The sequence below is a fragment of the Moschus berezovskii genome, chromosome 2 (assembly GCF_049115385.1).
Source record: "Moschus berezovskii isolate FMDL1 chromosome 2, NW_MosBer_1.0, whole genome shotgun sequence".
Taxonomy (NCBI): domain Eukaryota; kingdom Metazoa; phylum Chordata; class Mammalia; order Artiodactyla; family Moschidae; genus Moschus; species Moschus berezovskii.
This window is the reverse complement of record NC_142461.1, coordinates 79028168-79041767: the sequence shown is the minus strand read 5'-3', so window position 1 is coordinate 79041767 and position 13600 is coordinate 79028168.

Sequence of the window (13600 nt, the reverse complement as noted above, 5' to 3'; positions counted from 1 at the left end):
CTTCAGCTTTAGCATTAGTCCTTCCAATGAACACCCAGACTGATCTCCTTTAGAATGGACTCGTTGGATCTCCTTGCAGTCCAAGGGACTCTCAAGAGTCTTCTCCAGCACCACAGTTCAAAAGCATCAATTCTTTGGTTATCAGCTTTCTTCACAGTCCAACTCTCACATCCATACATGACCACTGGAAAAATCATAGCCTTGACTAGACAAACCTTGGTTGATAAAGTAAGGTCTCTGCTTTTCAATATGCCATCTGGGTTGGTCATAACTTTCCTTCCAAGGAGTAAGCGTCTTTTAATTTCATGGCTGCAATCAGCATCCACAGTGATTTTGGAGCCCCCCAAAATAAAGTCTGACACTGTTCCACTGTTTCCCCATCTATTTCCCATGAAGTGATGGGACCAGATGCCATGATCTTCATTTTCTGAATGTTGAGCTTCAAGACAACCTTTTCACTCTCCTCTTTCACTTTCATCAAGAGGCTTTTGAGTTCCTCTTCACTTTCTGCCATGAGGGTGGTGTCATCTGCATATCTGAGGTTGTTGATATTTCTCCCGGCAATCTTGATTCCAGCCTGTGCTTCGTCCAGCCCAGCATTCCTCATGATGTACTCTGCATCTAAGTTAAATAAGCAGGGTGACAATATACAACCTTGACGTACTCCTTTTCCTATTTGGAACCAGTCCATTGTTCCATGTCCAGTTCTAACTGTTGCTTCCTGACCTGTATACAAGTTTCTCAAGAGGCAGGTCAGGTGGTCTGGTATTCCCATCTCTTTCAGAATCCTCCACAGTTTGTTGAGATCCACACAGTCAAAGGCTTTGGCATAGTCAATGAAGCAGAAATAGATGTCTTTCTGGAACTCTCTTGCTTTCTCCATGATCCAGCAGATGTTGGCAATTTGATCTCTGGTGCCTCTGCCTTTTCTAAAACCAGCTTGAACATCTGGAAGTTCATGGTTCACATATTGCTGAAGCCTGGCTTGGAGAATTTTGAGTATGACTTTACTAGCATGTGAGATGAGTGCAATTGTGCAGTAGTTTGAGCATTCTTTGGCATTGCCTTTCTTTGGGATTGGAATGAAGACTGACTCTTCCCAGTCCTGTGGCCACTGCCAAGTTTTCCAAATTTGCTGGCATATTGAGTGCAGCACTTTCACAGCATCATCTTTCAGGATTTGAAATAACTGGAATTCCATCACCTCCACTAGCTTTGTTCGTAGTGATGCTCTCTAAGGCCCACTTGACTTCACATTCCAAGATGTCTGGCTCTAGGTCAGTGATCACACCATCGTGATTATCTTGGTCATGAAGATCTTTTTTGTACAGTTCTTCTGTGTATTCTTGCCACCTCTTCTTAATATCTTCTGCTTGTGTTAGGTCCATACCATTTCTGTCCTTTATCGAGCCCATCTTTGCAAGAAATGTTCCTTTTGTATCTCTCACTTTCTTGAAGAGATCTCTAGTCTTTCCTATTCTGTTGTTTTCCTCTATTTCTTTGCATTGATTGCTGAGGAAGGCTTTCTTATCTCTCCTTGCTATTCTTTGGAACTCTGCATTCAGATGCTTATATCTTTCCTTTTCTCCTTTGCTTTTTGCTTCTCTTCTTTTCACAGCTATTTGTAAGGCCTCCTCAGACAGCCATTTTGCTTTTTTGCATTTCTTTCCCATGGGGATGGTCTTGGTCCCTGTCTCCTGTACAATGTCACGAACCTCCGTCCAGAGTTCATCAGGCACTCTATCTATCAGATCTAGTCCCTTAAATCTATTTCTCACTTCCACTGTATAGTCATAAGGGATTTGATTCGGGTCATACCTGAATGGCCTAGTGGTTTTCCCTACTTTCTTCAATTTAAGTCTGCATTTGGCAATAAGGAGTTCATGATCTGAGCCACAGTCCGCTCCTGGTCTTGTTTTTGCTGACTGTATAGAGCTTCTCCATCTTTGGCTGCAAAGAATATAATCAATCTGATTTCGGTGTTGACCATCTGGTGATGTCCATGTGTAGAGTCTTCTCTTGTGTTGTTGGAAGAGGGTGTTTGCTTTGACCAGTGCATTCTCTTGGCAACACTCTATTAGCCTTTGCCCTGCTTCATTCCGTGCTCCAAGGCCAAATTTGCCTGTTACTCCAGGTGTTTCTTGACTTCCTACTTTTGCATTCCAGTCCCCTAGAATGAAAAGGACATCTTTTTTGGGTGTTAGTTCTAAAAGGTCTTGTAGGTCTTCATAGAACCGTCAACTTCGGCTTCTTCAACGTTACTGGTTGGGGCATAGGCTTGGATTACTGTAATATTGAATGGTTTGCCTTGGAAACGAACGGAGATCATTCTGTCGTTTTTGAGATTGCATCCAAGTACTGCATTTCAGACTCTTTTGTTGACCATGATGGCTACTCCATTTCTTCTAAGGGATTCCTGCCCACAGTAGTAGATATAATGGTCATCTGAGTTAAATTCACCCATTCCAGTCCATTTTAATTCACTGATTCCTAGAATGTCGACGTTCACTCTTGCCATCTCCTGTTTGATCACTTCCAATTTGCCTTGAGTCGTGGACCTAACATTCCAGGTTCCTATGCAATATTGCTCTTTACAGCACCGGACCTTGCTTCTATCATCGGTCACATCCACAACTGGGTATTGTTTTTGCTTTTGCTCCATCCCTTCATTCCTTCTAGAGTTATTTCTCCACTGATCTCCAGTAGCATACTGGGCACCTACCGACCTGGGGAATTCCTCATTCAGTATCCTATCATTTTGCCTTTTGACACTGTTCACGGGGTTCTCAAGGCAAGTATACTGAAGTGGTTTGCCATTCCCTTCTTCCCGAGGCCAGGGGCGGCAGCCGAGAGGAGCAACCCCACATCCAAGTGGCGGTGGCTGCGCGGGCGCAGGAGGGCCTAGAGGAGCTCCTTCATGTTCAACATCAGGAGGGGCGGCAGTGAGGAGATACCCCTCGTTCAAGGTAAGGTGCAGAGGCTGCGCTTTACTGGAGCAGCTGTGAAGAGATACCCCGCGACCAAGGTAAGAAAAACCCAAATAAGACGGTAGGTATTTCGAGAGGGCATCAGAGGGCAGACACACTGAAATCATAATCACAGAAAACCAGTCGATCTGATCACATGGACCACAGCCCTGTCTAACTCAATGAAACTAAGCCATGCCGTGTGGGGCCACCCAAGACGGGCAGGTCATGGTGGAGAGGTCTGACAGAATGTGGTCCACTGGAGAAGGGAATGGCAAACCACTCAGTATTCTTGCCTTGAGAACATACAATTAATACCTTTTTGTCATTTTTATTAGATATTAAAAAACCACACTAATACTTTATTGACTATCATATGCTGATATCTTTTGATGTCCTTTAAGGCAAGGGACCTCTATTATTAGTAGGAACCTATATTTCTCTCATAACTCAGATATTCTGGGTCTATACTTATATATACCTTGAGTGGCAGCAAAGTTAGAATTTTATGAGCGTGACTGCTAGATCATAATCAATAGAATTTTTCATATTATTGGTTCCTAATGTGATATTCTTCTTCACCGTTGGATTTCTAGGACACTGGAAACAAACTGTAGCTGTTTAAAATCCAGAAATTATTGGGAGTTCCCTGATAGTCCAGTCATTAGGACTTGGTATTGTCACAGCCATGGCCCAGGGTTCAATTCCTGGTTGGGGAACTAAGATTGTATAAGCTTCCCAAGCTACCAGGAACAGCCAAAAAATAAAAACCCAGAAATTACTATTTTAAAAATATTGATGCCAGGTGTCTGAAACTATGTCTCCTAGCTTATGTTGTCAAGAAGTTTCTAAAGCCAGTTTCCCGTCTCAACTCTGAGAGTTAGCTTTCTTATTAGCTTAAGAAAATGTTGTTCAAAGCAGGTTGTAAAACAGGAGAAACAGGTTGTAGCAATAGAGCTAGTTTTGCTGGGAAGATAGAAGAGATGTATGATCCTTAACATAAATATATTGCTAAGCTTTATGTTTCCAAGATTGGGAAAAAGGTTGCTGCGTCAGCAAAGTTAAGTTCATTTCCTCACCTATGTTTGTTCTCCACCCCGCCATTCTGGTTAATCTTCTCTGGGAACCTACGGACCCTCTTCAAAAGACTTATCAACATGAATAATAATATCACTATAATTAATATTGTAATGGGGTGGAGTGGGCACACAGTTGTTCGTGCCTGTTATTGCGAGACCCTTAGTGGGAGGTTAGAGGTCCTACTCTGCCAATAGTCAGCCTCCCAGCATATGTTGCAGTGAAAGGACCTTCTCGCTAGGGTCCTCTGGGTCCTCTAGGCCCTAAGGCCTGGGCCTGGCAAGTGAGCTAAGGGCCCAGGGTCAGGCTGAGGGCTATGTCCCACAGAGCTCCAGACCCCTCCCCATGGCGTCCCACTGGCTGGGCCCAGGCCTTGAGGCAACAACAAACCTCTCCCTCATCCTCACTTCTGCAGCCAAATGATGGCAGCAGTCTCCATGGGTCCCAGTCCACGGAGGCCTCAGTGACTGGAATATATGGACAATGCTATTAAGGTGGCACTAGTGCCAAAGCACCTGCCAATGCAGGAGACGTGAAGAGACTCTGGTTCGATCCCTGGGTTGGGAAGATCCCCTGGAGGAGGGCATGGCAACCCACTCCAGTATTCTTGCCTGGAGAACCCAATGGACAGAGAAGCCTGGTGGGCTACAGTCCATAGGGTTGTGCAGAGTCAAATACGACTGAAGTGACTTTGCACACATGCACTCCATTAAGGTAACAGCTTTAGGTAGCTTCAATCTCTCTGTTCAAGTTTCAAAAATTGGTACAGTGTAGATCTATTGTCTACCCCTGGGAGATGGCCAGAGGTCAGGGTTAAGCTGCAAGGATGCTGCACATCATTACTTCAGGTACCCCTCTGCGGCTGGGGCTATTCTCAAACAAGAACAGTTGTTGTGAGCTGGAAATTAACATGAATGGCATTTGCTGCAACATGCATTCCTATTGATCCTGTACATATAGTCCTCTCCAGTTTAAATGAAAAACCTTAGTCCTGGATGCTTGGTTCTCTCAGTGATGACACCTGGGCAGGTTCTGGTACTGAAAATGCCTCCAGCTGAGATCTGCCTCCTCGTAGCCAGGATTTGGACCTCAAAGGGTGAAGTTGAGCCATGGGAACTTGCACTCTCTTGTCAGACCAGGTAATAATATTTTGTTTGGTGGAGGTTTATAGGAACATCATTCATTACCTGGCCATGACCTGACCTCAAGGGCAAAGGGTCTGACACCAAGAAATGTGCAACAACTAACCACATCCCTCCCTCACCTTTCCTATAAAAAGGGCTTTGCTAAGTGCTTTCAGGGAGTTTGGGGTTTTTAAGGCAGGAACTTTCCAGCTGGCTTCCCAGATGGCATAGTGGTAAAGAATCCACCTGCTAATGAAGGAGACACAAGAGATCCCTGGGTCTGGAAGATTCCTTGGAGAAAGAAATGGTAACCCACTCCACTATTCTTGCCTGGGAAATCCCATGGACAGAGGAACCTGGTGGGTTATAGTCAATGGGTCGCAGAGAGTCGTCTAAGCAACAGCAAGGCATGAGCCACCAGTCTCCTTGCTATGGCCCTGCAATAAACCTTTCTCTGATCCAAAGTCAGACATTTTGGTATCGTTTGGCCTTACTGTACATCAGGCACACAGACTTGCATTTGCTAAAAATATTATATATTGCTCTTACAGATTTTTTTCACAAAGTATTTTAATAAGAACTGTCTTATAATTGTTATGATCTAGAAAGTGCCATTAAGCTGGGCCAGAAAGTTTGGGTCCTCTTATTTGCTATCATACTATTGAATTTGAATGACTTTGGACCAGGCCTACCTCTACATTCACTGTCATTGCCCCAGATTATCACATATTACTTCTGGCTTACAGCTTCACATCTTCTATCTACCCTGTGTACACATTTGGATCTGCAAACTCTGCCAGAACAAAACTTTGGCTAGCACACCATACTATAAATCAATATATTCCCCAGTGGAAATCTCTTCTTTCTGGAGAAGGAATCATTTGAAGTATCAGTGTCTGCCCCATCCATTTTTTGAGATCTGAGAAGCAAAAACTATAGAAATATATAGAAATGGCCTAGCCAGATTTCCCATTCTCATCATAAATATTGGAGGAAAAATGTTGATGATGGATTATTTCAGATTCCTCCTTGCTACCTCTGCTTAAGAAAAGTTGTATGGCCAAGATGGAATTATAGGGACTAAATTTACCCTCCCACCTGTAACAACCAAAACAAAACACACACAAAAAAATGAAAACAAAACCAAAGCAGATGAAATACATGAAACAGTGGTTTTCATGACACTGGCTATCAGGCAATGAATGACAGAGATTCTTGAAAGAAAGAAACATGAGAGAGGAGACCAACTGTTGCCCCAGTGTATTCACTTGGGAAAGTTTTCAGGCCATGGCATTTGGAAGAACTGAGGTAAAGCGCAATTAGGACCCTGAACTGAAGAGATGGAGGCTGGAGTCTAGAGAGATGAAGACAGAGTTGATGGGATGAGTGACTTAAGAGGACAGAGCTACCAGAGGAACACTGGCAGTCTGCAGAGGGACCCTCATCAGATATTCAGCAAAGTCCTGATCAGCATATGCCAATGAGGAAACTACATGAGACCCAGCAAAGAATCATCTGGAAGCATGAGAGTCTATGCCATTGTCAGTTCTTAGGAGCAGGATGGAAAAACTCATAATTCATAAGGCACTGGGTAGATTATTTAAGAAGGTCCTGCCTCATTAGTGGGAAATAATTAGCCTTATACTGAGAACTGCTCCCAACTGGTCAAGCTATAAAAGCAAAAACTGAAGGGATCAAACTGTTTCCAAGTAACTTATCATCATTCCCGAACAAAGCTCAAGAAAATCTATGAGAATTCAAAAGCATCCAGTACCCAACAAAATGAAGTCCAGAAAATATGTGCATGTATGCTGAGTTGCCCTAGTTGTGTCTGACTCTTTGTGACCCTATGGACCGTACCCCGCCAGGCTCCTCTTCTGTGGGATTCTCCAGGCAAGAAGTGGGTTTCCATGCCCTCCTCCAGGGAATCTTCCTGACCAAGGGATTGAACCTGTGTCTCTTACATCCTCTGCATTGGCAGGTGGGTTCTTTACACTAGTGCCACCTGGAAAGCCCCCACAAAGTATGCATGCAGCCAAAGACTACCAGGCATGCAGAGAGATATGAAAATACAACCATAATGAGGAGAATAATCAGTAAGTCAAAAGTGACACAAATTGATACAAATGATATTATTAGCAGAGAACATTAATACGATTAATGTAACCATACATGTTCAAAAAGTTATGCAGAGATTTAAAAAAAGATCTCAATTGTATTTCTAGAGATGAAAAGTACAATATCCAAGATGAAAAATACACTAGATGGGATTAACAGGAAATTACATATATTAGGAGATAAGATTAGTGACCCTTTCATGGATCACAGCCTTGTCGTGGAGAAGGGGCTTGCATAACTCAATGAAGCTATGAGCCATACCATGCAGGGTAACCCAAGATGGACAGGTCATAGTGAAGAGTTCTGACACAACTTGGTCCACTGGAGGAGGGAATGGCAATCCACTCCAGTATTCTAGCAATGAGAACTCCATTTTCCCAGTAGTCATGTATGGATGTAAGAGTTGAACCATAAAGAAGGCCAAGCACCAAGGAATTAATGCTTTCGAATTGTGGTGCTGGAGAAGACTCTTGAGAGTCCCTTGGACAGCATGAAGGTCAAACCACCAGTCAATACTAGAGGAAATCAACCCTGAATATTCATTGGAAGGACTGATGCTGAAGTCGAAGCTCCAGTACTTTGGACACGTGATGAGAAGAGCTGACTCATTGGAAAAGACCCTGATGCTGGGAAAGGTCGAAGGCAAAAGGAGAAGGGAGTGGCAGAGGATGAGAAGGTTAGATAGCATCACCTACTCAATGGACATGAATCTGAGCAAACTCAGGGAGATAGTGAAGGACAGGGGAGCCTGGTATGCTGCAGTCCATGGGGTGGCAGAGTCAGACATGACTGAGTGACTGAATAACATCAACAGGATTAATGAGTTTGATGGCATAGCAATGGAAACAATCCAAAAAGAAACCCACACACACAAAAAGAATCCAGAATAATTAAAGAGCATCAGTGAGTTGTGGGGCAACTTCAAGCAGGCTAATAAATGAGTAGTTAGAGTCCCCATAGGAGAAAAGAAGGTAAGGATAAAAAATATCTGGGAAAATATGTCCCCAAACTTTCCAAACAGTAAAACCTGTAATCCCACAAATTCAAGAGCCTTAATGAAACTCCATCACAAGAAGCATGAAGTAAATACACATAGGTCTATCATCACAAAATTGTAAAAAAAAAATGATAAAGAAGAAGAACCTCACAGTATCCAGAGATAAAAGATATGTTATGTACAGAGCAATAAAGGTGAGAGTGACATGAGTTTGTTTTTATTTAATTCAGTTCAGTTCAGTCAACTCGTCGCGTGAGGTGGCCAAAGTATTGGGTTTCAGTTTCAGCATCAGTCCTTCCAGTGAACACCCAGGATTGATCTCCTCTAGAATGCACTGGTTGGATCTCCTTGCAGTCCAAGGGACTCTCAAGAGTCTTCTCCAACACCACAGTTCAAAAGTATCAATTCTTCAGCTGAAAACACAGTGGAGGAACATCTTTAAAGTAATGAAAGGAAAAAACTTGTCAGTTTGGACTTACATGTCCTGATAAAATGTCTTTCAACAAAAGTGGTGAAGTAAAGATAACTTCAGACATACAAAAGCTAAAATAATTCATTAGTAGCAGACACTAAGAAAAGTTACAAGCCATTCCTCAGACAGAATGAAATTAAGGAAAGAATTGTATGCACAACAGTATAAAATTGATAGTCATGTAACATATACAAAAATTAACTCAAAATAGATCAAAAACAAAAATGTAAGAGCCATAATAATAAAATTGTTGAAAGAAAACATGATTATGAATCTTAATGACCTAATTAATTAATGCTTTATTAGGCAGCAATTTTTAGATATGATGACACAAAACAACCAAAGAAAATCTAAATACATTTGACTTTGTTAAAATTAAAAACTCATTTATTAGAGGATGCTATCTATAAAGTGAAAAGACAACCAAAATAAAGGCAGAAAATATTGTCAAATTATATACCTGGTAAGGGACTTGAATACAGATTGTATAAAGAAGTTTTACAACTCAAAAATAAGATGAATAGGGACTTCCCTGGTGGTCCAGTGGTTAAGAATCCAACTTCCAATGTAGCGGACGTGGATTTGATCCCTGGTCGAGGAACTGAGATCCCACATGCCACAGAGCAACTAAGCCTGTGAGCCACAACTAATGAAGCCTGCTCACCTCAACGAAGACCCAGCACATCCAAGAATATATAAATAAAATCACTGATTTATTTATAAAAATAATATGAATAATTCAATTTAGGGAATTCCCTGGCAGTCCAGTAGTTAGGACTTGGTGCTTTCACTGCTGAAGGTCCAGGTTTACTCCCTGGTTGGGGAATTAAGATCCCACAAGTGGCATGGCCAAGAATGAAAATTATGGTTAATTATATCCTGGTGACTCAGACTGTAAAGAATCTGCCTGCAATATGGGAGACCTGGGTTTGATCTCTGGCTTGGGACGATCCCCTGGAGAAGGGCATGCAACCCGCTCTAGTATTCTTGCCTGGAGAATCCCCATGGACAAAGGATCCTGGTAGACAACAGTCTGTGGGGTCACAAAGAGTTGGACACTCCTGAGCGACTAAGCACAGCACATATCATAGTAAGGATGTTTCAAGAATGATTATAATGAGGTAACCAACTTACCTTCCCACTCTCAAAACAGTTGTATAAACTGGCCTCCATTTAACGTCTCTCCTTCATTCATCCCACAACTCCACTGACACAGTCTTTCAAGGGCACCAGTGACCTGGGTGTCTAACTCATTGTCAACCTTTGTCCCAATTTTATTCACTCTTAGCAATATCAGAAATAGATTACCACTGCATCCTTTTCAACACAGCACTTTATTTTCTCTTGTTCCATGAAAGCAAACCTAGTTTTCTTTTAGCAAATTTGTGTAACCAGCTGCATATGCGTAATTTTCATTTTGATGTCTAATAGGTCCCAAAACCTAACACGCACATGACAAGATTCTCATCTATTCATTGTAACCCCACCCCTAAACACATATCAGACCCATTCTACTCTTCCCATATCTTTCTTATGAAAGTTGGTAACACAATTATTTGTTCATATGTTCAGGCCAAAAACTAAAGATTCATTTACCATTTTTGATTACTCTTTCCATAATCTTACCACATTCAACCCGCTAGCAGGTCTTAATAGTTCCAACCCCCAAATGTATCTGCATTTGCCTCACTCTCCAGTTTTTTATTCAAGTTAATCAAAGAGGGAACATGTGGAGTAATGCTGGGGATTAGATTCTATGTGGTCTTATGGGCCTTTGTAAGGACTTTTGCCTTTACTGCAGTGAGTTGCAGAATTTTGATTGAAGTACTAACATGATCTAACTTAAGTCTTTAAAGATCACTCTGATTTCTTAGTTGAAATTAGACTGGGGAAGGGGGCAGAAATAAACATAGGAAACTCACAAGGCTATTGCAGTTTCTAAAAATGGATAGTTTGGACTATCAGTGATACACTGTTAAGCTGGTACCTCAGTGGGTGACTGAAGCTTAACCTCCTCAGTTAAAAATGGGGAAATCTGAGAAAGAAGAAAAACACATCCCTTCAAATTAGTCCCTCTTCAGGGGGAGAGAGAGAAAGTAAATACACACCAACATCTGGCAGGCATTGTCTGAGTCCTACAGATCTGAGGAATGGGATAAAACGCTGACAACATCTGATAGCAGGATATTAAATAAAGGTTTATATGTAGGATAAATTACAATAAGCAGAATTGTTGGGTCAAAGGACAAGTATGTTTATAATTTTGATAGACACCTTCACTGGTAATGGAGGAGAAAGTGGTGGTTGAAATCTATTCTAATAAAGTAGATGTAGCTCATGAGAGAAAAATAAAAATCAAATAATGATACCAGGAGTATGGTCTGAACAAATGGAAGGATGGGTATAGTGTTTCCCAAGTGGGTGAAGACCACTGAAGGAGAAAGTTTCTATAAGAAGAGAGAGGAAGTTTGAACATTTCCATTTAAAACCATTTATCCAGGTATCCAGATCAAGTAGAATTTTAGATATGTGAGTCTGGAATTCAGAGGAGAAGGCTGGAGAAATAAATTCTGGAGTTGTTCATGTGTATGTGATATTCAGTTCAGTTCAGTTCAGTCGCTCAGTCGCGTCCAACTCTCCGCGACCCCATGAATCACAGCACGCCAGGCCTTCCTGTCCATCACCAACTCCCGGAGTTCACTCAAACTCATGTCCACAGAGTCAGTGATGCCATGCAGCCATCTCATTCTGGGTCGTCCCCTTCTCCTCCCGCCCCCAAGCTTTCCCAGCATCAGAGTCTTTTCCAGTGAGTCAACTCGTCGCATGAGGTGGCCAAAGTATTGCAGTTTCAGCTTTAGCATCAGTCCTTCCAATGAACACCCAGGATCGATCTCCCTTAGAATGGACTGGTTGGATCTCCTTGCGGTACAAGGGACTCTGAAGAGTCTTCTCCAACACCACAGTTCAAAAGCATCAATTCTTCGGCGATCAGCTTTCTTCACAGTCCAACTCTCACATCCATACATGACCACGGGAAAAACCATAGCCTTGACTAGACGGACCTTTGTTGGCAAAGTAAATGTCTCTGCTTTTTAATATATTATCAAGGTTGATCATAACTTTCCTTCCAAGGAGCAAGCGTCTTTTAATTTCATGGCTGCAATCAGCATCTGCAGTGATTTTGGAGCCCAAAAAAATAAAGTCTGACACTGTTTCCACTGTTTTTCCATCTATTTCCCATGAAGCGATGGGACCAGATGCCATGATCTTTGTTTTCTGAATGTTGAGCTTCAAGCCAACCTTTTCACTCTCCTCTTTCACTTTCATCAAGAGGCTTTTGAGTTCCTCTTCACTTTCTGCCATAAGGGTAGTGTCATCTGCATACCTGAGATTATTGATATTTCTCCCAGCAATCTTGATTCCAGCTTGTGCTTCTTCCAGCCCAGCGTTCCTCATGATGTACTCTGCATATAAGTTAAATAAGCAAGGTGACAATATACAGCCTTGACGCACTCCTTTTCCTATTTGGAACCAGTCTGTTGTTCCATGTACAGTTCTGACTGTTGCTTCCTGACCTGCATACAGGTTTCTCAAGAGGCAGGTCAGGTGGTCTGGGATTCCCATCTCTTTCAGAATGTTCCACAGTTTACTGTGATCCACACAGTCAGAGGCTTTGGCATAGTCAATGGAGCAGAAATAGATGTTTTTCTGGAACTCTCTTGCTTTCTCCATGATCCAGCGGATGTTGGCAATTTGATCTCTGGTGCCTCTGCCTTTTCTAAAACCTGCTTGAACATCTGGGAGTTCACGGTTCACATATTGCTGAAGCCTGGCTTGGAGAATTTTGAGCATGACTTTACTAGCGTGTGAGATGAGTGCAATTGTGCGGTAGTTTGAGCATTCTTTGGCATTGCCTTTCTTTCGGATTGGAATGAAGACTGACCTTTTCCAGTCCTGTGGCCACTGCTAAGTTTTCCAAATTTGCTGGCATATTGAGTTCAGTACTTTCACAGCATCATCTTTCAAGATTTGAAATAGCTCCACTGGAATTTAAAAGCCATGAAACTGGATGAAATCACTAATATAGGCAGTGTAGAGAAAAAACCATAAATTGAACCCTGGGGCCCTCTTGGTTAGAAATCAGGTGAATAAGGCAGAACCCACAAGGAAAGCTATGACATAGCACCCAGTAAAGTAGGACAAACACGAGGTGAGTGTATTAACATTTTCTGATGGGCAGAATTGCAGTGTACATGAATGCCAAAAGTAGTAACACAGTGGAAAGGGAAAAATTGGTGATGCAGGCAGAGAGATGAGATTTCCTGGAGTGATGTCCTTGAGTAGGTAAAAAAGTATGGGGTTAGGATACTAGAATGTGTTGGTCTAGATAGGGGCAGGGGCAGTTCATTTGTAGTAACAGGAAGGAAGGCTGTATGGGGCACAGATGCAAAGAGGTAGATAAATGTTGCAGTGAGAAGTTCTCTTTTGAAAGAGATAAGGACACTGGAAAAAGAGAAGAGAGAAGGTCAGGAAACTGAGAGGCCATGGTAAATATTATGGTCACCAACAGTCATTGTTGGAGTAGTGTTGGATAGAATGACAACGAACCAGGGAATAAAATCTTCAAGGAGTGAGAAGAAATCTTCAGTGGGTACCCTTATGATAAAGGATACATGTTATGGTAGGAAGAAATGAGATTCAAAGCTGGAGTTTGGGGGAAGAGTAAGATAAATGATCTAGAAGCAGTAAATAAAACAGTAAGCAGGATGCCTAGCCCACCTCTAGGTCCAATGGTGAGAGGCACATGAGAGATGTTGGTACTGCTTGTGAGGGCTCCGGGAAAGCT